This window comes from Lithobates pipiens, unplaced genomic scaffold (assembly GCF_037356315.1).
Source record: "Lithobates pipiens isolate NorthernLeopardFrog02 unplaced genomic scaffold, aLitPip1_a1.2 Scaffold_13, whole genome shotgun sequence".
Lineage (NCBI taxonomy): Eukaryota > Metazoa > Chordata > Amphibia > Anura > Ranidae > Lithobates > Lithobates pipiens.
The window spans coordinates 207445849-207469096 of NW_027507718.1; the positions used below are offsets into that span (position 1 = coordinate 207445849).

General features: G+C 44.6%; 1 protein-coding gene across 3 annotated transcripts in view; it reads left to right on the forward strand.

Annotated features, from left to right (window-relative positions):
• The window catches only part of RASGEF1B (RasGEF domain family member 1B), a 627560-nt gene that overhangs the window by 565032 nt on the left and 39280 nt on the right, over positions 1-23248 (forward strand). The window contains exon 1 of one of the 3 annotated variants that reach the window (XM_077476169.1): positions 21880-22164. The exons of the other annotated variants lie outside the window; for them this stretch is intronic. The gene's annotated coding sequence lies outside the window, so the exon portion shown is untranslated. Of the gene's footprint in view, positions 1-21879; positions 22165-23248 lie in introns of those variants that run through there. 3 annotated transcript variants of the gene reach the window in all.

Consider the following 23248-nt stretch of genomic DNA (forward strand, 5'->3'; position numbering starts at 1 on the left):
AGGTTTTTTTTCACCAGGTGAATGGGTAGGGAATACATGGTACCCCAATACTCATTCACATAGGGTGGGGGGCCGGTATCTGGGGGCTTAATCTTATTAAAGGGGGTTCCCAGATTCGGATAAGCCCCCCGCCCGCAGACCCCGACAACCAACGGCCAGGGTTGTCGGGAAGAGGCCCTTGTCCTCATCAACATGGGGACAAGGTGCTTTGGGGCGGGGGGCCGCAGGGCCACCCTTCCCCAAAGCACCCCCCCATGTTGAGGGCACTTGGCCTGGTACGGCTCAGGAGGGGGGGCGCTCGCTCATCCCCACCCCCTTTCCTGATCGGCCGGGCTGCGTGCTCGGATAAAGGTCTGATATGGACCGGGGGGGGAACACCCCCACGCCATTTTTTCAGCGTATGGCTTCCCCTTTAAGTCTATACCAGGTGACGGAGCCAGCAAGGTGTTAATCTCGCCAGTGACATTGACATCCTGCGCTAGTTCCGTCTACCTGGAGCTGCGTTCAAAATGAACTGACTTTTCTCCGTGTGTGGGCAAGTCCTTTCATTTCAAAAGTTCGGCGGTTTGTCCGCCGGAAAAGTCTGGTCGTGTGTGGGCAGGTCCGTCGTTCGGAAAGTCCGGCGGACGTTAGCTGCAAAATCCGGTGGGTGTTCCGCCCGACTAGGTCCACCGTACTAAGTCCGTCAGATAGTCCGATCGTGTGTACGCGGCATTAGGAGTGCCGCCTCATCAGAGGTCATCAGTGCAGCCTTATCAGTGGCCGTCAGTGTAGCCTTATCAGTACAGCCTCATCAGTGGCCATCAGTGCAGCTTATCAGTGCCACTTAAGAGCGCCTCCTCAGTGGGTATCAGTGCCCATTAGTGCAGCCTATCAGTGCCCATCAGTGCGGCCTATCAGTGCCCAGCACTATGGTGCAGCTTATAAATGGCAATAAGTGCAGCCTCATCAGGGCCACCAGTGCAGCTTAAGAGTGCTGCCTCATCAGTGGCAATCAGTGCAGCCTCATCAGTTTCATAATATCACAGCTTGTTAGTGTATATGAATTATGTATTAATTATCACACAGAGCACTTTGCAGTACATGAATTTTTACTTAATGTGGACTGTTTAAAGCAAAGTTCCCCCCAAACATGGAAGCTGCTTATCTGCTTCCTCCCCCCCCTCCGGTGCCACTTTTAGCACCTTTCAAGGGGTAGGGGGGACCAGGTACCTGTTTTTGACAGGTACTCTTCCCCACTTCCAGGAGATGGCACCGTTCCTTTGGAAGTTCGTCCCTCCTCCTCCTTCTTCCGCCGACCGGCCATTCAGAAAGCGCAGCTTGCTTTGCCCATGTGCAGTTGGTTACCAGCTGTGAAGCTACAGTGCCGGTTTCCCTTAACATGAATGGTGGCGGCAGCACCTGAGAGCTAAAGTCAGCAGCTACAGTATTTGTAGCTTTAAATTTTTCATGGGGGGGCTGGACCTCCTCTTTAATGAGTTTGCATTGATTTCAGCATGCACTGAGCACTACACATGCTGAAATCAATGCAAACTCATGGGAATTAATAGGTTGTGGTGGCATAAGGCAGATTGGGGAGGCATAGGGCAGGCTTGAGTGGTATATATCAGGTTGGGGGGGCATAGGGCGGGCTGCAGTGGCATAGGGCAGCTTGTGGTGGCATAGAGCAGGTTAGGACTCTATTCAGAGACAGGCAGACAATGTGCAGTAACTTACAGCATGATGCCCGGAGTTGAAGACACCCGGGGGCTGCTGTGTTACCAACTTTTTCCCCTTTAGCTGCAGGATCAGCCAGATTGAAGGAGTTTGTGGGAGGAGTGGAGGAGGCAGCCATGCCCCCAGCCCCACCCACCAACTCCGGCTGCCTCCACTTTAAGACGGAGGTGTGTTATAGGCAGCCACCCCCGCACGGCTTGGTGCCCTGCTCTCTCCGCTGCAGCTTGGCAAGCAGAAGCATTATAGAACAGCATTTAGTGGTGGGTGGTGGCCCCCGGTGTCACCCCTCTGGTGAGTATGAGAAAATTTGGAAAGCTGCGCCAATGGTCCTATTCAATATTTTAAAAAACCACACAGAAAAATATAAATAGGGAATTGATAGCCCACACAGAAGATGAATATATGTTACCTAAAAAATATATGTTACCTAAAAAATATTTTTACATTAACATTACACAAATACCGCTGCAAGAAATTGTGAAAGATGTAGAAATAACATGTAGCAGCTTGCAAAAAGCTGGGACTGGAAAATAAAGTCCAGGTTATCCGTGCTTATCACGTCACCGCGGTGAATCCAAACACAACTGTAAACGAGTGCCCGTCACCAGAATTTTGATGCGCTTACCAGATGCAGGTTAAGTAATAGCCTCAGTACAATTTAGCCAAGATAGATTATGATCTCATCACGATTCCAATATCGCCGGTATATGGCAGCATCACAGCACTAAAAAAACTCTGACAGTCAGCAATTGGGTGTATCTCCAGCGTCAACCCCAGAAAGAAAAAAATGCCTCCATAGCGTAAAATCGTTCACACAATTTATTAAAGATTTAAATATCGCACTTACATACGAACTTCTTAAAACAGCATCGAATTATAAAAGCCGGCCGGCATTCAAAAAAGCGCCCCGTCCTCCCCTCGTAGAGCGTGGTGGCGTCACTGCGTACCTTCCCAGACGCGTTTCGTCATAGGTGACGTTATCAATGGGGACAAATCACTGGTGAGTATCACTCGGTGCAGGCCAGCACCCCCATAGCAACACCAGTGACACCAATGTACAAACTATAGAGACAGCAACAATAAAGGCCCAGACAGATTGTACTGGCAAGCAGTGCAGCAACCTAGAACCACATGGAAATGTATTGAAGTCAGTAATGTGTGCGTAGCTGTGTGCTGCTTCTTGTGGCCCTGCCACCCTAGCAATGTTGGCATTGATAAAGTTCAGTTTGAAAGGCCCATGGCAACCATATTCCAGCTGTCATTTGTCTATAGCACAATAACAAAATAACATAGCCATTGTTTGGCATGACAATCTAAATTGTCCATTTTGTATTACTCAGTTTACAGTTAGTCTTTCTCAATGATTCAATAACATTCTGCAGAAATTCCCAGTGTTTTACTATTACAAGGTGTCATTCAAAAAAAAAAATGATGATTTCTGGCTAAAGAATTATTTCAGGCAGTGCTGTCATGAAAACATTGTTCATTTAGAAACCCGTTGCCTTGGAAATTTAAATCTGATTTGTCATTATTCCCCTTGCTTATAAAAATCATTTCAGCTGCTGGTAGTTATCTGTTTAAAATGCAAATTTTCAGGAAGATGTATGTGTGCATAGAAAGAACATTTCTTATTTCTGCTTTCGCTAAGTTCCTTTTTTTCTCAGTCAGGGTATTGTAGGGTATTTTCCTCAGATCGGCGTCTTGTAGACCGCTACTTTGCTTACTGTGCATGTATTGCAAAACTCCACACAAACATTGCATATATATATATATATATATATATATATACACAAAAACACATACAGTATCTCACAAAAGTGAGTACACCCCTCACATATTTGTAAATATTTTATTCTATCTTTTCATAAGACAACACTGGAGAATTAACACTTTGCTACAATGTAAAGTAGTGAGTGTACAGCTTGTATAACTTTTCTGTCCCCTCAAAATAACTCAACACACAGCCATTAATGTCTAAATTGCTGGCAACAAAAATGAGTACACCCCTATGTGAAAATGTCCAACTTGGGCCCAATTAGCCATTTTCACTCCCCGGTGTCATGTGACTTGTTACAAGGTCTTGTTGTGAATGGGGAGCAGGTGTGTTCAATTTGGTGTTATCGCTCTCACTCTCTCATACTGGTCACTGGAAGTTCAACATGGCACCTCATGGCAAAGAACTCTCTGAGGATCTGAATAAAAAGAATTGTTGCTCTACATAATGATGACCTAGGCTATATGAAGATTGCCAAGACCCTGAAACTGAGCTGCAGCATGGTGGCCAAGACCATACAGCGGTTTAACAGAACAGGTTCTACTCAGAACAGGCCTCGCCATGGATGACCAAAGAAGTTGAGTGCACGTGCTCAGCGTCATATCCAGAGGTTGTCTTTGGGAAATAGATGTATGAGTGCTGCCAGCATTGCTGCAGAGGTAGAAGGAGTGGGGGGGGGGGGGGGGTCAGCCTGTCAGTGCTCAGACCATACGCTGCACACTGAATCAAATTGGTCTGCATGGCTGTCATTCCAGAAGGAAGCCTCTTCTAAAGATGGTGCAAAAGAAACTCTGCAAATGGTTTGCTGAGGATAAGCAGACTGAGGACACGGATTACTGGAACCATGTCCTGTGGTCTGATGAGACAAAGATAAACTTATTGTTTCAGATGGTGTCAAGTGTGTGTGGCGGCAACCAGGTGAGGAGTACAAAGACAAGTGTGTCTTGCCTACAGTAAGCATGGTGGTTGGAGTGTCATGGTCTGGGGCTGCATGAGTGCTGGTGAGCTACAGTTCATTGAAGGAACCATGAATGCCAACATGTACTGTGAAATACTGAAGCAGAGCATGATCCCCTACCTTCTGAGACTGGGCAGTATTTCAACATGATAACAACCCCAAACACACCTCCAAGATGACCACTGCCTTGCTAAAGAAGCTGAAGGTAAAGGTGATGGACTGGCCAAGCATGTCTGCAGACCTAAACCCTATTGAGCCTCCTGTGTTCATGGAGGAGTGGAAGAGGACTCCAGTGGCAATCTGTGAAGCTCTGGTGAACTCCATGCCCAAAAGGGTTGAGGCAGTGCTGTAAAATAATGGTGGCCACACAAATTATTGACACTTTGGGCCCAATTTGGACATTTTCACTTAGGGGTGTACTCACTTTTGTTGCCAGCGATTTTGACATTAAAGGAGAAGTCGAGCCTGAGCTTGTTTGGATGGGTCACAGGAGTGCAATTTGTTTTGCACTCCTGTGACCCGTTTACAACAGAGAACTGGCTGAAGTCTGCTCTCTGCTGATGTCACAGGAATCAGTCCAGGTACTGCGTCATCACGATTATACATCGCTATCATCACTATAAAGTCTGGATCCACTTGGTGCCTGGATTGACACCCATCTCAGCCCCTCAGCGAGCCACTGAGACGGCCGATTCCCGCCCCTCCACAGCTCAGCGCTCCAGTGAGCGAGGGGGGGGGGGGGGCAGAGCAGAGAGCTACTGACTGACAGTCTGCAGCTCTCTGCTCGGGGAGCAGAGAGAACTGGGCTATCTGTGATGTACGATCACTCGATTCTCGGTGCAGAGGTACTGGGGACAGATGCAGCATCGGACCAATGCTGCAACCACCTAGGTAAGTATGAACTTTGGAAGAAAAAAAACATACTTCTCTTTTAATGGCTGTGTGTTGAGTTATTTTGAGGGGACAGCAAATGTACACTATTATACAAGCTGTACACTCACTAATGAGTACGCGCTCCATCTATAAATTTCGTTTTTGCCCAAAACTATAGTTAAGTTTTGGGGTTCTAAATTATGCTTTGGCATCAGTTTGGTTGGGCTGTATTGTGGTTCTGCCTGGTCATAGGTGGGGCTCGCACTTGTGAGAGGCCTTAGAACGCAGTCTGGTTGGACCATTGGGTACCAATCTCTCTCTCTGAGTCAGTGGGCGAGTTTGTTCCGATGTGTATTCCGGCAGAGGGTACTTAAGGTGCTGAAGTCACGTGGTTCTAGGTTCTGGGCCAGAAGTTGTTGCTGACTCCGTTGTCCTGGTGCTCCTGACCAGCCCCCAGAGGCCCTCATGGCCTGGGGTGCGGATCCATCCATTTCCGAGCCTCGGAACTGACTAGTTTGAGGCGTAGTAACTGGAAGGAGGATTCTAAGGTGTTCCGGTGCCGTCTTGGGTTTGGAGAGGCCCAGCAACTCTACATGCAACCAGGGGAGGACTCTTCACTAAGAGGGCCACGCACGAGGCTGGCTGCTCGATAAAAGCCTGGAAGCTGAGCTGCTATGGACATTGATTGAATCCACATTTCTTACGGTATCACTGGACCGGCTGCAAGATTCTGGTACAGTAAGAAAAGTTCCTACCTCTATCCTTCCAGTTACAACTAAAGCCCCATACACACTATCAGATTTTCTGCTGATTTTTGTCTTCAGATTTACCAAAACCATGTAGTGCAATGGCCTGCCTGATTGCATACAAACTGAAACTGCTAAGGTTGGACCTTATATTATATGGTTTTGGTAAATCTGAAGGAAAAAATCAGCAGAAAATCTGATAGTGTGTATGGGGCTTAAGTTTTTCAACCAACTCTGTGTGAGAGAGACAAGATCAAGGATTTATCCAAAAGTTAAAGAATCCAGTTGCGAGTGGCTATTCCCTGGATTATGTACAGAGAGAGACTTTTATTGAAGTCAGCAGTTCCAAGCACCTGAGCTAAACTTTATCCTGCTACCCTCTATTCCCAACTTAGAGACTGAGCTTGTTCAACTGTTTTATGCAAAATAAAAATCCTAACAAGGAATCCAAGTGTCGGTCTCTACAGTTACTGGGTCATCAACCCTGGGAACCCCTAGAAAAGAACAACGAGTTACGAGCTGGTGGAGGTAATCGGTAAGCCCAGAAAAATTCAGCAGCTCCTTCGGGCTTCGGGGGTAAGTGCTACACACACACATATATATATATATATACACATACACACTCATATATTGAATGACTTGTAGCATTAAATGGTCTATAGTCTGGTCCTCCATGGCTAGCCACATGATCTTAACTCTATAGGTGCCTTAAAGAAAAACTGCACTGACAGAAATAGGAAGAATGCCATTGCTAACAACTTTGGGGGGAAAAAAACCTTAATGCCTGGCTGTCTTGATACAATGGATTTATATTAATTCTCAGAGTTAATAACTGGTATGCAGGTAATGATTTCTCTGTTAACTGGATGCATGCTTGTTTCAGGTCTGTGACCTATAAAACATTTATGCCTCATGCACATGGGCAAATGCGGCTGTACAATGTATTTCTATACCCGGGAGACACAGCTTACAGCTTCCCATTTTAAAGAATGGCTGTATGTGGGTATACGCATTTCTTGCACGTTAGACAAGCCCTGTCCAGGGATTTACGTCTGTGTGCATGTACAGCTAGCATACAGCAATTCATTACTATGGCTATATACTGCAGTCATGTCTCAGAGCCCTGGCAGTGTGCATATGGCCTATGGCCTAAATCTCAACTTTTTGGACACTGTGTGGAAAGGACATTTTTCTTTGCAGTCTCTGTCACTACTTGTGAGGAAGCAAATCTTTCAAATCTGTAAAATGGTAAAGGCCTTAAATCTCTTTCAGGTTAATAATAATCCCTTGAACAACTGTCCCCCCCCCCCCCCCATTTTTTTGTCCTGCTGTAACTGGAACATGAAGTGAGGTGAAATCTCCCCAGTAGAGGTCACAGACTAAAGAAAAATAAAGTTGGGCAGTGGTCACAGCAGGATAAAAAAAATCAACAGATCATGCATAGAGATGAGCTTGGGCATCTTCTGAACTCAGCTCCATCTGAACTGCCACATCATGCCCATATTAGTTGATTAAATATGGGCATATCTCTATATAATCTCTATATCTCTAACATCACCTGTCCCCTTGTTTACATGCGCTGCGGAGCTGGGAATGGCCTGGACTGCAGCTGTCTGGACTAAAAAATAGCGCAAAGTGGAAATTTAAATACAGATGAGGTCCGAGCTTATCCATGCAACTAGGAATGAGCTTCAACCTCCAAACTCATCTCTAGCTGCAAACTACAACTCCTCCAACATTATTCATTTAATAAAAAGTTTTGTGAGAAATTTTCTCATGGCCAGTTTCAAAATGTAAAGAGCCCTGGTAGCCATCCTGCAGCCCAAGGGTTGTATGTGACCCTTTGGTGTATGATGTGCAGTCCTTGGACCTCAACAATTTGTAGTGGGAACATTGATTAGGGTAATAGATCTGAGCACTACTAGCCTCATGTCAGAGGCGGCTCTAGACTTTGTGAGGCCTTAGGCAAAAATTAGACATGAGGCCCCACTCACGCCCATAATGGTAAGAATAATTAAAGCAATGAAAATGTAATACTACATTGCAATGTACAGTGTAAAATTAACTGATGGCAATCCATCCATGGCCAGTCCTCAAGGATTCCAGTATGGTATTGGATCATATCACACCGGCAAGCTCACCCAGACCGTCCTTCCCTTTCCAAGGCTGTGCTCTGCTCTCAGCTGGGTGTGTCTTGTCAGCAGACCACCATTTGTGAGTGGCACAAAGATAACATTGACAGCTCAAGGTTGCAGCTCTCTCCACCAGTGGCATAGCATGGGTTGTCAGCGCCTGGGGCAAGGCAAGTAATCTATGCCCCCCTAACCCATGGACATTTAGCTCTGGTCTGGTCACATGATCCCCCGTGTCAGTCATTAGTGGCTGCAGGGGAGAGGAGAGAGCGCTTGGCAATGGATGGTAAAGCCTGGAGCGGTGACATTATGCAAATCTTTACCAGCCACTGTTGTAGAATGCTTGGGCCTGCCCTCTCCACCCTACTGGTAAAGGAGGCCATCCATCAAAGTGATAAGCCAATAACAACCTTTGGAGCCTTACCACTTCCTTTGGCTAGTCTAGATCTGTATATGATAGGTTTTGGGGGCTCAGGTCTCCTGAATGTTCCCCCAGGTAGGTAACAGGAATGCAACACCTATAGGGCCTTTTTTATGCCCTGAGATAGTTTGGACGGCTAAAAGGGCAAGTTCACCTTTTCACAAAAAATTAAAAGCTGAACTAACTCAAAGTATCCTGGCCACCCCTCTGGATCTCACTGTTCATAGTGCCCATGAGACCCCAGGCTTCTGGTGTAGAGGGCAGTGGTCTTTACACAGTACATGACCCTGGAGGAGGAAGGGGGGAGAGGACAGAGGAAAGGGGTGTAGAGAGGATATGGGTAGGGAAAAGAAGACAAAGGGAGGGGGAAAGAGAACATAGTGAGGGAATGGGGAGAAAGAGCGGGGGGGGGCAGAGAAGGGAGAGAGAGAGAGGACAGAGGGAAGGGGGAGAGGAGAGAGGGGGGGCAGGATAGAGAGGGGGGAGAAGAGAGCGGACAGAGGGAGGGCGAGAGGATAGAGAGAAGATGGGAGAGGACAAAGGGTAAGGAAAGAGAGGGGAAGGGAGTGAGAAAGGGCAGAGAGAATGGGGGGGACAAAGAGAGGGAGGGAAGGGAGAGAGGAAGGAGGGGGTAGAGGAGAGTGTGGACAGATGGAGGGGAGGGGGGGTATAGATAGAGGGAGGGGGAGAGAAGAGAGTGAGGGAGGGGGGAGAAGAGAGAGGAGGGGGGAGATAAGAGAGGGAGGGGGAGAGGAGAGAGTGGACAGGGGGAGGGAGGGGGAGAGGAGAGAGTGGACAGGGGGAGGGAGGGGGAGGGGGAGAGGAGAGAGTGGACAGGGGGAGGGAGGCAGAAAGGACAGAGGGGAAGAAAACGGGGAGGGAGGAGAGAAGACATAGGGGGAATGATAAAGAGAGGGAGGGGGAGAGAGAGGAGGGGGGAGGGAGGAGAGAAGAGAAAGTGAGGGGTGATGGAAATGGGGGGGAAGGGGGGATAGGAGGGTTAGAGGGCACAGGGACTGGGGATAGAGGGGAGGGTAGGTAGGAGAAGAGGGGGAGGGGCTGACGTGATAATTAGGATAGGTGGGCAGTGTTGTACTGTAGGATCGTAGACAGTGGAAGACTGTCCATTAGGGGCTCATGGGTGCCGCCCTCCCCATCTATGTGCCCGGCCCCCTGATCCACATACAGGGCGCTGAAAGAATGGATTCCCATGATTAGAGCTGGAGGCTCTAATAGGCTTAAAAAAAAGGTGATCTTGGGGTGCAGAGCATTGCGCTCCAAGCCCACCCAGTTGTCCTCCCGGGCAATCAGGAAGCAGGCCATGAGACCCGTCACTCGATTGGCCGAATGAAGATGAGATCCGATCGGCCGACAGGAGGAGGAGGGAGGAGACACTGGGGAACAGGGAAAGAGAAGCTCGCTATATGGGGTAAGTGCGGGCCCTGACTGACTAACCTCACTAACGGGGGTGGTGGGGGGGTGCCGCCCCTGAACTTGGGGGGGCCCACTGTGCCATCTGCGACCTGACAGGGGGCTGGCGGGGGGTGGATTTTTTGCCAGCCCCCCCAAGAAAACACCAGCCACCACTGATTGCAGATAAAAATCAGGGTGTTCTGAGCTCCTCCTCCTGCCATCCAGACACATGTGCTCTCACCTACACTTTAAGTGGGACTTATATACCATGCTTTCACCCCCAGCCCCACAATAAGTGCTCCTCCTTCGTAGACATGCTGGAGATTGTAGTCCCATAGTCCCGCCCAGCCTCCACCTCTATCACACACAGCCCTCTACTCACTGTGCATGTACTTCTTCCAGGGCTCCCGAGTCCCGCTATCGCTGCCCGCAGGTCCTGCTGTCTGCATCAGCAGTATGATGTGATTCGTCGGGCAGAGAAGAAAACTCTGCCTGACACGAGGCTTTGACCGAGATGAGGCTGCAGGGGAGCAATTCAGGAACCATGGTGCCTTGTATCAGTGTCCGTCCAGCACGGAAGGGTGGGGGGCGGATCTTTAGAGCTTTCATCTGCTGGACGGACACAGATGCAGGGCATGGTTCCTGTAATTATTCCCCGCTGCAGCGATTCCCCCTCACTGCTCAGTGCAGGCAGGCAGCGCTGCTAGTAGTGTCCCGACTCCCGCAGCCGGCTGTGGCATCAGACCCAGGGGCAGTACGGGTCCACCAGCTGCCCAAGTTACGGCAGTGCTCCCCTTTCTTCAGTAGGCAAATTGTGGGGTCGCGAGGCCCCTGTGAGCACGAGGCCTTAAGCGATCGCCTAATTTGCCTAATTAAAGAGCCACCTCTGCCTCATGTAACATGTTCCTAGTTACATATTGACTTCTACAGCAAAACCACAGTCAAAAATGCAGAATATCTGCACTCTCTATAGCTTGATTCACATCTATGCATGTTGCTTTTGAGTGTTTCTGCAGTGTTTTTTTGCTGTGCTTTCCTGATTTTTTACTGGGATTTGTTTTTTTTATCCTTTTAAAAAAAAAAAATTTAATTTGTTGTTGGGCAGATTTAAAAATGCAAATTGCAGTAAAAACGCTTTACAGCAGTTTCTCCGTTGAAGTCTATTGAACCACAAAAACAAAAAAAGCACAGTTTTGCATTTAAAAAAGTCCCTGACCCTTTCCAAAAATGAATTGATGTGAATGTGTTCTATTGGAACCCATGTTAAAAAATGTCCTGCGTTTCTGCAAAAAGCAAAAAGCATGAAAAAATGCGTGAATGGAGCTTAACCCTAAATTCCTTTATTAGGTCTGCTGTTTCTGATAGTCCTCTGAAGCATTACATATATTTAACATTATGTGAGGCCTTTTCGTGATGTTAGGGGCTATATTTGAGGCCCCCTTTGGGTCATAAGTTGACAACCATTGATATAGAGAGTAGCATACGCTGTATCTAAGGAATGGGCCATATAGGAAGGTTAAGATTTCGGATCTGGTCTCTTCATGAGATGCTCCATTTAAAACTGCACTGTAATACACGTCTGGGAATGGGCATATAAAAGCTCTGAGCTGGAGCCTAATACAAACAGTGTTAGGTGGAAATCCTGTCCTGGGGCGCTAAAAGATAAAACTGTTGTCTGTCTGCATCCAGTTGGAAACATTTGTTTTGGCCACAATGCTTTTCTTCAGTTGTGCTACAGGGCATAATTAATCTATTGAAATTAGTTAACTCAAATGGGAAGGTTGTACTGGTATGACGGGCCTTTTAGGATGTTTCATTGGCTAAAGGCAATATTTTAGCTTCATGACTAAAGTAAAATCATAATTAGGTGTATGGTATTGCAGAGGAAATGTGTGTATACTTTTTTAAGTAGGTACCAGAATGTCCAATTTGGTAATTTTTTTCCATATGGTATTCTTAATCCTTAAAAGTGAATTGGAAAACGTATATACATACATACCGTTAGGTTTATTTATACCAGGGGTCTCCAAACTTTCACCCACCACTTGTTGAGGTACTACAATTCCCATTATGCACAGTCATGTCTGTAAATGTCAGAGTTTTACAATACCTCATGGGGCATGTAGTTCCGCAACAGCTGTAGGTCCGTAGTTTGAAGATCCCTGATCTATATACTGTAGTTCCCATTCACTGTGTCACAGCTAATGTTGGGCATGCACTTAGAGACTTTTGAAAATGAGGTTGGAACTGTGGCACCAAACTCAATTACAAAAAGCTGTGACAATATCAGCACAAATCTGAAAGATCTGGACTGTTGAACCACAAGTAGATATTTTGGGCACAGAGATGATAGAATCTGTCATCATTTGAAATTCTTTTGCACTGACATGCATACATGAAGATGCAACCGTATAATCTAGTTAGTTTTGAAAGCAGCTACAGCCTGAGGAAAGCCTGTTTCTGCCTGCATGTTGTAGAGAAGGCCTCCGTGTGGAAGCAGTGGTTTCTCTGTAGAGGTCCAACATGCTACACTAGAGCTTTCCAATCAGCTGTACTTTAATACTGGTCTTCCCAGTAGCATATCCTAACCTTACCTTCGCTCTTTCATCACTGTGTATTCTGTAAACCATTCATGAAATACACAGTGTTCTATCAATGGCCAAGGAGAGAGGGGGGATGGACAAACAAGGCTAGCACTTCCATGTATGAAAAACACAGAGAGCTAGAAGTATAGCAAGAGCTTTAATAAGATAAAAGGCAGATGTCAGATTAAAGAATGCTTCTGTTGAGGAGAATGAACAGCAGCACAAGTGCTATAGTGATGTAATCTCGGCCTGGCCAATGAAAACGGCCAAAGATCGGTACCTGAAAGAAGACTGACTAAAGATGTCAGTGGCCAGTAAGGGAGCTCAGTGACACTGCAGTGCTGGAGTGAAAGTCAGAATAGTTCCAATTTAACAAAACGTGTTAACACACCTCAAGGCTTTTTTTTTTACCAGTGACAGAACTTTGTATAAACTCTCAAAAACAAGTCAGCAAAGGAAGTCCCAAAATTTATGACCTTACCAATTCCTTTAAGGCCACCCACAGACCTTTGAGACATTGTAAGCAAGGCTGGGCTTAGGGGTAGGCAGAGTAGGCCTCCTAAAGGAGGGGGTTGCAAAAAAGGCAGCATATGTAACCTATGCTGCTTCACAACTCATTGGAGGTAGCACTTTGGCTTTTTTTCATTGGGTGCCAAAGGACCTTGTCCTGGCACTGCTTGCAAGTGTGACTCAGCCACGCTTACACATTTCTGTAAGTGGATAGGGCAGATATGAGGAGCAGAACAGGGGACACCTGGTACCAGCTTGTTGGGCAAAGCAGTGGTGATCAGGAGAGGTCCTCTATCCCAAGAGCCATCAACTGCCATTGCAGGTCTATATACATTTAAAATGTAAATTGAACTTCCAGTGAAACTCTTCCTTGTATCCTGTAGTGTGAAAAAGCTCCCATGTGGTGCTATCTGAGACCCGAATTAACCCCTAGCAATTTAAGGAATGATTTAAAGGATGTCTTTAGAAATAAAGCTTTTCAATGCTCAGCAGGATTCCCATTGTATTCAAAAGTAAGTGTAGTGATGCTTGAAGCTCAGCCCTTGAAAAAAGCACATGAGTGTTTGAGGCAGAAGAAAATATGTCGCTAGCACATCTCAGTCTTCCAACTCTGGGAAAAGTAGAAAATGCTCCCTTGCAGAGGGGCTACCCAGGACTGCAAGGGTAAAAAGCCTATGTAAGTGTTAAGGGGTTATTCCTGCGCCTAATCAGGAAAGGGAACGACGATCTAATTATTGTACCGCTGCATACACTGGAAATGGGGTACTTGAACCCCTTTTACAGGATGAAAAAATATATGGAAAGTAGTGTTGCGCAGTACTGGATAGGTAGATATTAACCTGAAAATGTAATAGATTATGTCCGCATCACAGTAATTAAAAGAATAGGTGTGCTGTCACCCAGACTAGAAAGGGTGATGTATAGGAGGCCAGAATTGGCAAAATGGCATAAAAAAATGATGCTAAAGTGTGAATAAATCTGTGTGAGTATCCTCTACGTCACAATGTGAATATCATAATACATAAATAAGCAACGAAATAAAATAGTGATTCTTAATGCGATTAACAGAAAATCGCATAAACAGTGCCAGTGCTGAACGGTGAATAAAACTATAGAAATATCTACTACACCATAAAATAAAAACCAATATACATACGAAAAGTCACTAAAAAACAGGATTATGTAAAAAGAACTTAATAGTGACTAAGAAATCGCATACAGTGCCAGTGCCAAGAATTATTGTAGATAAATGCGTATAAATGTCTTTATACCATATGCTAAATCGTGTGGGTGCGGTGAACATATATAAACGTGCGACATAAAACAAAGAATAAGAACATGTAAAAAACCACAAAGAGATAAGATCTCTTAAAAAAATAAATAAAATAAAATCGCAGTAAATGTGCACAGTGATTTAAAACTATATCAACCAATAAATATAGTTAAAGGGGTTGCACAATCACATATATCAGGTTAGTGTCCATTCAAGATGTGCAACAACTGGTGGCGATTATATCCAAAATCGCATGCAACAGAAACGCATATGGTGCTGGTTTTTTCGATTTTTTTGTGCACTATAAGATAACGATGCAATCGGTGATTGTGTTGGTGATGGTGACTATCTCCCACGTGGTCCTGTGTGCTCAGGGTATGGATGTCCCCTTACCTTACAGCTGTAAGGTAACAGCGTTTGACATATGTATCCTCAGGGTTCCTGGTAATCCTTATCCCTCGAGGTCCTATTCTTGTGGCCCCAAAGACCTGACGTCTCCTGCCTATTGCGCCGTGTTGATCTCCTCAAATGGACGCTCAGCGATACTCAGCATGGGGGGGGGGTTGTTAGGTTGCCTCAGCGGTAAATTTATGTGAGGGTTAAGCAGATAAGGAAGAGGGGAGCCCCATAGTGTAGTAAGTTTGAACAAAGTTTGAATTTTATTTAAATATACTGAATAAAATACTCACAAACATATAGAGCTTTTTTGCAAGGTATAAACGAGCCTCGAGCTCGATTGCGTCACTTCCGGTAGCGTCCCGACGCGTGTTCGTCACGGTCACGTGACTTCATCAGGGGAAAAAGCCTATGTACATCTAGGGGACCAGAAAAGCAGATTTACTTACCCAATACTTCATTCCCCTGGCAGATGGGTGCTCCCCTATGTCCTAAAAGTATAATGTTCATCAGCATCCTCATGTCTATTACAGGGCTAGGGATCATGTAGATCTAGGATAGTGGTCTCCAAACTGCGCCCCTTTGCTTACTTGCCTTTACCTCGCCCTTTGGGGCACTTTTCCTCCCACTGACACCAACAATGGTGCACTATTCCTTCCCCTAATACTAAAGATGCACTATATACTCCCACTGATATTTGAAGACCCCCGATCTAGGGGACCAGAAAAGCAGTTTTACTTACCCAATCCTTCATTACCCTGGTAGCTGGTGCTCCCCTATATTCTGAATGTGGCTCATTCATCAGCATCTTGACTTCTAACGCAGGGCTAGGGATCATGCATCGGTCTTAATTCGACTGCCTGAAACTAGAAAAGAAGAGGCTGCAAGGACTGGTCTTACAGTACTGAGGAGCCTGCGAGAGTAGAGGATTGGGTAAGTAAAACTGCTTCGTCCTATAGACCAAGACAAACATTTAACCCTTGCTGTGCAGGATCAGCCCCATTAAAACTGAGGATTTGTACTTTCCAGTTTCCAGTTTGTACTTTACAGTTCAGCCTTAAATTAAATCCATCCTTATTAGTGTATGAGTAGCATGTCAAAAACATTGTACTACATTTTAGAATGTCTGAGGGTCGTTCCATCAGTTTGGGACTCACAGAGGTTCCAAAATGAATGATTTCATTTGGCCATATTAGAAAAATGATGTCACCAGCATCCTCGCCCCTTTGTGTATGTGCATCTGTGGTGGGGAATGCCCTTGACGGAAGTGAAAGCTTCCTTCTGGTTTCACTTCAAAGTTCAGATCAGCTCATGTCTAATGCGCAAATTCTGCTTTAACTGCTTCAGCCCCGGTAGATTTTACCCCCTTCTTGAACAGAGCACTTTTTGCGATTCAGCACTGCGTCGTTTTAACTGACAATTGCGTGGCCGTGCGAAGTTACACCAAAACAACATTTACATCCTTTTTTTTCCCACAAATAGAGCTTTCTTTTGGCGGTATTTGATCACCTCTGTGGTTTTTATTTTTTGCGCTATAAACAAAAAAAGAGTGAAACTTTTTTAAAAAAAGCAATCTTTTTTGCTATAATAAATATCCCCAAAAAATATATATAAAAAACATTTTTTTTCCTCAGTTTAGGCCAATATGTATTCTTCTACATATTTGTGGTAAAAAAAAAAAAAATCACAATAAGCATATATTGATTGGTTTGTGCAAAAGTTATAGCGTCTACAAAATAGGGGATAGATTTATGGCATTTTTATCATTTTTTTTTTAGTCAAGTAATGGCGGCGATCAGCGATTTTTATCATGACTGCGACATTATGGCAGACACATCGGACACTTTTGACACTATTTTGGGACCATTGTCATTTATACAGTGCTATAAAAAATTACTAATTACTGTGTAAATGACACTGGCAGGGAAAGGGTGTGATTATAACTGTGGGTGAGGTGGGCTACTACTGACATGACAGCGATCACTGCTCCCGATGACAGGGAGAGGTAGATCCTTGTCATGTCACTAGGCAGAACGGGGAAATGCCATGTTAACAAAGGCCTCTCCCCTTTCTGCCGCTCCGTGACAGAAACGCAGGACACCAGTGGACATTGAGTTTGTGGGATCTGTGGGCATGGTCACACTGTATGTGCCCACTAGCCCCGCAAATGAAAGGGGGTGTACAGGTACACCCATTTGCCCACCGCTGCCATTATGCCGACGTATATTGGCATGCGGCGGTCGGCAAGAGGTTAATCTGCTATAGCAACATTTTCATGGGGCGGCACAGGGGCTGAGTGGATAGCATTTCCAGCTGGCAGCACTAGGGCCATCGGTTAGAGTCCCAGGCCAAGGTACTACCTTTCTGGGGTTTGCATGTTCATCCTGTGCCTGTGTGGGTCTTCTCTGGGTACTCCAGTTTCCTCCCGCACTTCAAAGACATTCTGCTAAGTTCATTATCTCCTTTCTAAAATGGCCATAGTATATGTGTAGGCAGGTTGCCTACTATTGGTTAGTTTACTGGCTGCCCAGGTTAGTAGGAAAGGGTTAATGTGCATGCCACTTTTTCTTGTGTATTTTGTCTGGGCTCCAGCCTCCCACCTGTGTGCGATATAAAGGGGCACTGGGGAAAAATAAAACCAAGCACAGGGAAATAGAGACCCTGGAACATATGGAGACTCCGAATTATGTCCTAAGAAGCTCGCTGGAACGCCGACCCATTGGAATACTCCCAGGACATGAATTCCTTTGTTCGAGCTATTGCCAGTTTGGACTTTGCCCACAGATGTTACACCCACACAAACCTGGGTTAACTGGGCGGTAGCCATAGTTACGTTTAGCTAGGGAAAGGATGTCATTGCATATTGTACCTTTTTAGCCTTGTTCAGGAAAGTTGTTTACTCTACTCAAAGTCTGATCTGAAGTTACTCAAGGGGTGCATGTGGGGTACTGGCATTTCTTTCTTAGGAACTGGGATCGGGATTAGCACACTGAGGTCAGTAAAACATCACTACAACAAAAGGTTAACTTCCAATCAAGTTGCTATGAGTAACCAGAAGCCTTTGGCATGGTGCCTGGATAGGTGACGGGTTCTCCGGTAGTGAGGGGGATTGGCATTCGGCTTCCTCCGTAGCTGTCTGTCTCTGGGAGTGGACAAATGCAATGGAGACCTAATACCTGGTCACTTGGTACAGAGCGAAAAGAGTTAATTGTGTTCAGTGGTAAGAAAGGCATGCAGACTGGTGGAGTGGGCATAGGTTTTGCATGTCCCTCCTATTTCAACACATACACCTGTTCAAGTGTGCTGGGGCAAGTGACGCCGTTCATCGCCTGGCATAGCCTAAAGAACCCATCACGAGGTAGGCTTCCTATATGACCGACAATTGGTATCCAACGAGTTAAAGTGATACTAAACATACACTGTTTAATTTACATGGTCCCTTCTATTTCTGTTTTTGGATGATGGCACTGTAATTATTTTAATAATAATAAAAAAAAAACCCATCTAAGTACCTTTTTTCTAATTGATCTACAACTGTCACATGACCCAGATCTTTTCCAGCCTGTCTGCAGGAAACATAAGAAGGAGGAGCTGCTGTTGGTCACATGTTCAAAAAAAAATTAAATAATTATTGTCAATGAACTGTTTTAAATTGTCATACAAATATATATTTGAAAAAAAAATCTTTATTATTTTTTGGCAATAACACAGTGTGGGTGAATTTCTGCTCACAGGCTGTATTACGCCTCTCCAGCATAAGTCTTAGAATAAGAGGGAGGTGAAGCCTCCATCAATCTACATGTAATATCCCACACTCATTGTGTTTAGCTGGTTAGTGGGCATGGAGAAGAAGGGAGCGAGTGGGCTGTCATTTACCACTGTGAATTACATGTGTAATTCTATAGTCATAGATAGAGAGCAGCAGGATCAACCAGGTTTTTCGCAGAATACAGAAACAAATCTCATAGTGACTGAGTGAGTATGAACAGCATGTAATACAGCATTCATTGATAGTTTTTTTTTATGATGTGGGTTTAGTGACACTTTAATGGGGAACAGGAAGGACGTGACAACACCACCCTATCCTTATGGCCCGTACACACGATCAGAAAAACTTCTGAAGAGTACTGCATTTGAATCAATCATACAATAATCTGATTGTTAATACACAGCTTTCAATAGCCAATCACGACAGTTCATCCGATATTATCCGATGGGATAAGCACAAAGGGTCAGCACAATATTCCTTTTTTTAATGTGCACCGCAGCCGCCCTGGACATGTGTGAACTGGCTCTATTGAAAGCCAGTCACACTCGCATGTCATGCGAATTGGATGTGGAGAAATCCGCACATATGTAAAGCCAGCCTGAATGTGAGTTATGCCTCCTACACACGATCAGATAATTGAACGACTTATCGTTCGCATTTTGTTGCATAATACTAATATCGAATTCAAGAGTGCATTTTGCGCTCTACTAAATGTACGATTTTTTTTGTGCAATTATGGAAAAGCTTCCTGTTTGCATAGCTACGTATCAGAAGTGATGTCATATCCCTGTGACCCCTGTGTCTGCCACGCCTATTTCTGTTCGTATTTTAGAGGCATATTTATGTATCGCTCTCCCCATGTTTCATTATCACGTGTTTTTTCGCTTGTTCTCTTAACAGAGAACTGTACTGATCGATTTTTAGCAGACCCATACTGTACTGATTAACCACTTGCCGACCAGTTGCTGCAGTTTTACTGCGGCAGAATAGCACGGCTGGGCGAAACAATGTTATGTAACGTCGCTTCTCCCTGTGGTCACTAGGGGTGTGCACGCTGCTTGCCCCTGGATCCAATGCGAGTGCCCGACGAGCTCCCGCGATTGCTCATGACACACCGAGAACCGGGATCTGTGTATGTAAACCCACAGATTCCAGTTCTATGAGGGGAGAAGAGACTGATCGTGTGTTCATACAAAGTATGAACAGCGATCTGTCATCTCCCCTACACAGTCCCATCCCCCCTTCAGTTAGAACACAGAGAGGGAACACAGTTAACCCCTTGATCGCCCCCTAGTGTTAATTCCTTCCCTGCCAGTGACATTTTTACAGTAATCAGTGCATTTTTATAGCACTGATCGTTGTATAAATGCCAATGGTCCCAAAAATGTGTCAAAAGTGTCCGATGTGTCTGCCACAATGACACAGTCCTACTAAAAATCGCAGATCACCGCCATTACTAGTAAAAAAAAATAATAATAAAAATGCTATAAATCTATCCCCTATTTTGTAGACGTTATAACTTTTGCGCAAACCAATCAATATACGCTTATTGCGTTTTTATCTTACCAAAAATATGTAGAAGAATACATATTCTAAACTGAGAAAAAAATTCACTTTAAAAAAATAAAAATAAAAATGGGGATATTTATCATAGCAAAAAGTACAAAATATTGTGTTTTTTTTTTTTCAAAATTGTCGTTCTTTTTTAGTTTATAGCGCAAAAAATAAAAACCGTAGAGATGATCAAATACCACCAAAAGAAAGCTCTATTTGTGGGGGGGAAAAAAGGACATCAATTTTGTTTCGGTGTAGCACTGCACGACTACGCACTTGTCAGTTAAAGCAACGCAATGCCAAATCGCATAAAATGGCCTGGTCATTCAGCAGCCAAATATTTTGGGGCTGAAGCAGTTAAACGATTGTCATTCGCTGGGCTATCGTCCAAGAAAAGTTTTTGTGTTTGTCCCTTCGGATATTGTTGGTTGAACAGTGGTGATCGGATGTCGAAAGCTGTGTACTAACGATCAGACTAGCATGCGATCAATCCGAAAGCGATTTTTATCATGCGAATATCTGATCGTGTGTACGAGGCATTAGGGTCCTTAGATTGTAAGCTCCTTGAGGGCAGGGACTGATGTGAATGTATAGCATACTGTATATGTAAAACGCTGCATAAATTGAGGGCGCTATATAAGTATCTGTAATCAATAAATTACCTTTATTTATAGGGCAGAGTTCTGCGGTTCCGCCCCAATGGGGGCACCTGAAAAATTACCTTTTTTTTTTTGCACGTTTTCTATCTTAGTAACTAGATTTCCATCACCTAAAAAAAAAAATTGCTCAAGTCTAAAACAATACAAAAAAAATAAATATTGACGGCGCTATATTAAAATCTGTAATCAATAAATTACCTTTTAGGGCAGAGTTGCGCATTTCCACCCCAATGGGGCACCTAAAAATGAGCTTTTTTTTGCATGTTTTCTATCCTAGTAACTAGACTTCCATCACCTAAAAAAAAAAAAAAAAAAAAAAAAAAAGTTGAATCCTAAATCACAAAAAAAAAAAAAAAAAATATTGACGGTGCTATATTAGTATCTGTAATCAAGAAATTACCTTTTAAGGCAGAGTCGCGCGTTTCTGCCCCAATGGGGGCACCAGAAAAATTCGCTTTTTTTTTTTTTGCATGTTTTCTATCCTAGTAACTAGACTTCCATCAACTAAAAAAAAAAAAAAAAGTTGAATCCTAAATCACAAAAAATAAATAAAAAATTTGACGCCGCTATATTAGTATCTGTAATCAATAAATGACCTTTTAGGGCAGAGTTGCGCGTTTCCGCCCCAATGAGGGCACCTGAAAAAAAAAATTTTTTGCACGTTTTCTATCCTAGTAACTAGACTTCCATCACAAAAAAAAAAATGCTCAAGCCTGAAACACTAAAAAAAAAAAAAAAATACTAAACCAGCTCATTACACAAACCAGGGGCGAATTTGCAAGTGTCCTCTATTGAGAAGCCACATTGCCCTGCTTGTAATGAAGGAAATTCCCTAAGCTAGCAATTGAAGTTAGCAGCCCACTCCTCCTTGACCTGTTCCCATTTCGTCTTGCTATATTTCCCAGTCTCCCCAGTGGCCCTGAGGTTACAACTGGGAGGGAGGGAGGGAAGGAGATGCTTTGCCTTGCAGCTGTCTATGCTGGAGCTCAGTGATTCACCATGTGTGTGTATACAGGAGGGATCAGAGAGTGGGAGGACAGGGAAGAAGAGTGGGAGGAGCAGGAGGGAGGACAGGGAAGCAGAGTGGGAGGAGTGTACTTTGAATGCGATTTGAAACCAAGAAACAAGTGCACATGAAAACACAGCAGCGTAGTCTATGCCAGATCTCAGCGTGCTGATCGCTCTATATACGGGGATAATGATCGCATTTAAAGGACAGTCCTGCTAGACTTTCTTAGCTTTCTCATTCTAAATCGTATCCTCTGATCTGCGAAATTATCGCATGTGTGCCCGGATCGGACCTACTACAACCTGGAGCGCAACCTTGGAGGGGAGAAGTGCAGAACCTCATCATTGATTGACTGATCATCAAGCTGAATTTACAGGTAATCCGGTGTCCCAGGTCTTTTTATTGGGTGTACTAGGACTGTGCTGGAACCAGCCGATCTGCGACTGCTAGTAGTGTGCATGGTGTGAGGTCTGCACATCAGTGGGGGAGTCTGATTCAGCGGAGCTTGCCTTGTGTCCAGTGCAGGCATTCGCAAACTTTAACACACAAGAACCCTTGAAATCATTTTTAGGTCTTTGGAATCCCCTGCTTGTGTAAAGGTCAGTTCTTCTTTGATCCCAAAGAACCCTTGAAATCATGTTTAGGTCTTTGGAATTCCTTGCTTGTGTATAGGGCAGTCCTTCTTTGATCCTCAAAAAACCCTTGACATTATTATGAGGTCTTTGGAATCCACTGCTTGTGTAAAGGTCAGTTCTTCTTTGATCCATAAGAACCCGTGAAATGATTTTTAGGTCTTTGGAATTCCTTGCTTGTGCATAGGGAAGTCCTCCTTTTGATCCGAAAGAACTGTTGGAATTCCTTGCTTGTGTATAGGATAGCTCTTCTTCTATCCCAAAAAAAACCCTTGACATTATTTTGAGGTCTTTAGAATCCACTGCTTGTGTATAGGGCAGTCCTTCTTTGATTTCAAAAGAACCTTTTGGAATCCCCTGCTTGTGTATAGGGCAGTTTTTCTTCTTTGATCCTAAAAAAAAAAACCCTTGAAATTATTTTGAGGTCTTTGGAATCCCCTGCTCCTGTATAGGGCAGTCCTTCTTTGATCCTAAATAATCCTTGCAATCATTTTTAGGTCTTCAGGTTCCCCTGTCTGTGCCTGTGGAAGTCCTTCTTTTATCCAGAACAACCCTTAAAATATTTTTTTTAGGTTCCGGGGACCCCCCCCCCCCCCCTTGTGTGTAGGGCAGCCTCTCTTTGACCCAGAAGAGGTCTTGAAATTAATTTTTAGGTATTTAGGATCCCCTGCTTGTCTAGGGCAGACCTTCCCAACATTTTGGCTCCAGAGGGACATTTGAAATATTGTTCCGGGTGTAGTGTGCGTTTTGTTTTTCCTAAAAGAACCATTCAAATTAATTGGGGAACCCTGGTTGTGTCTAGGGCAGCCTTTTCTAACCCTTTTTTGA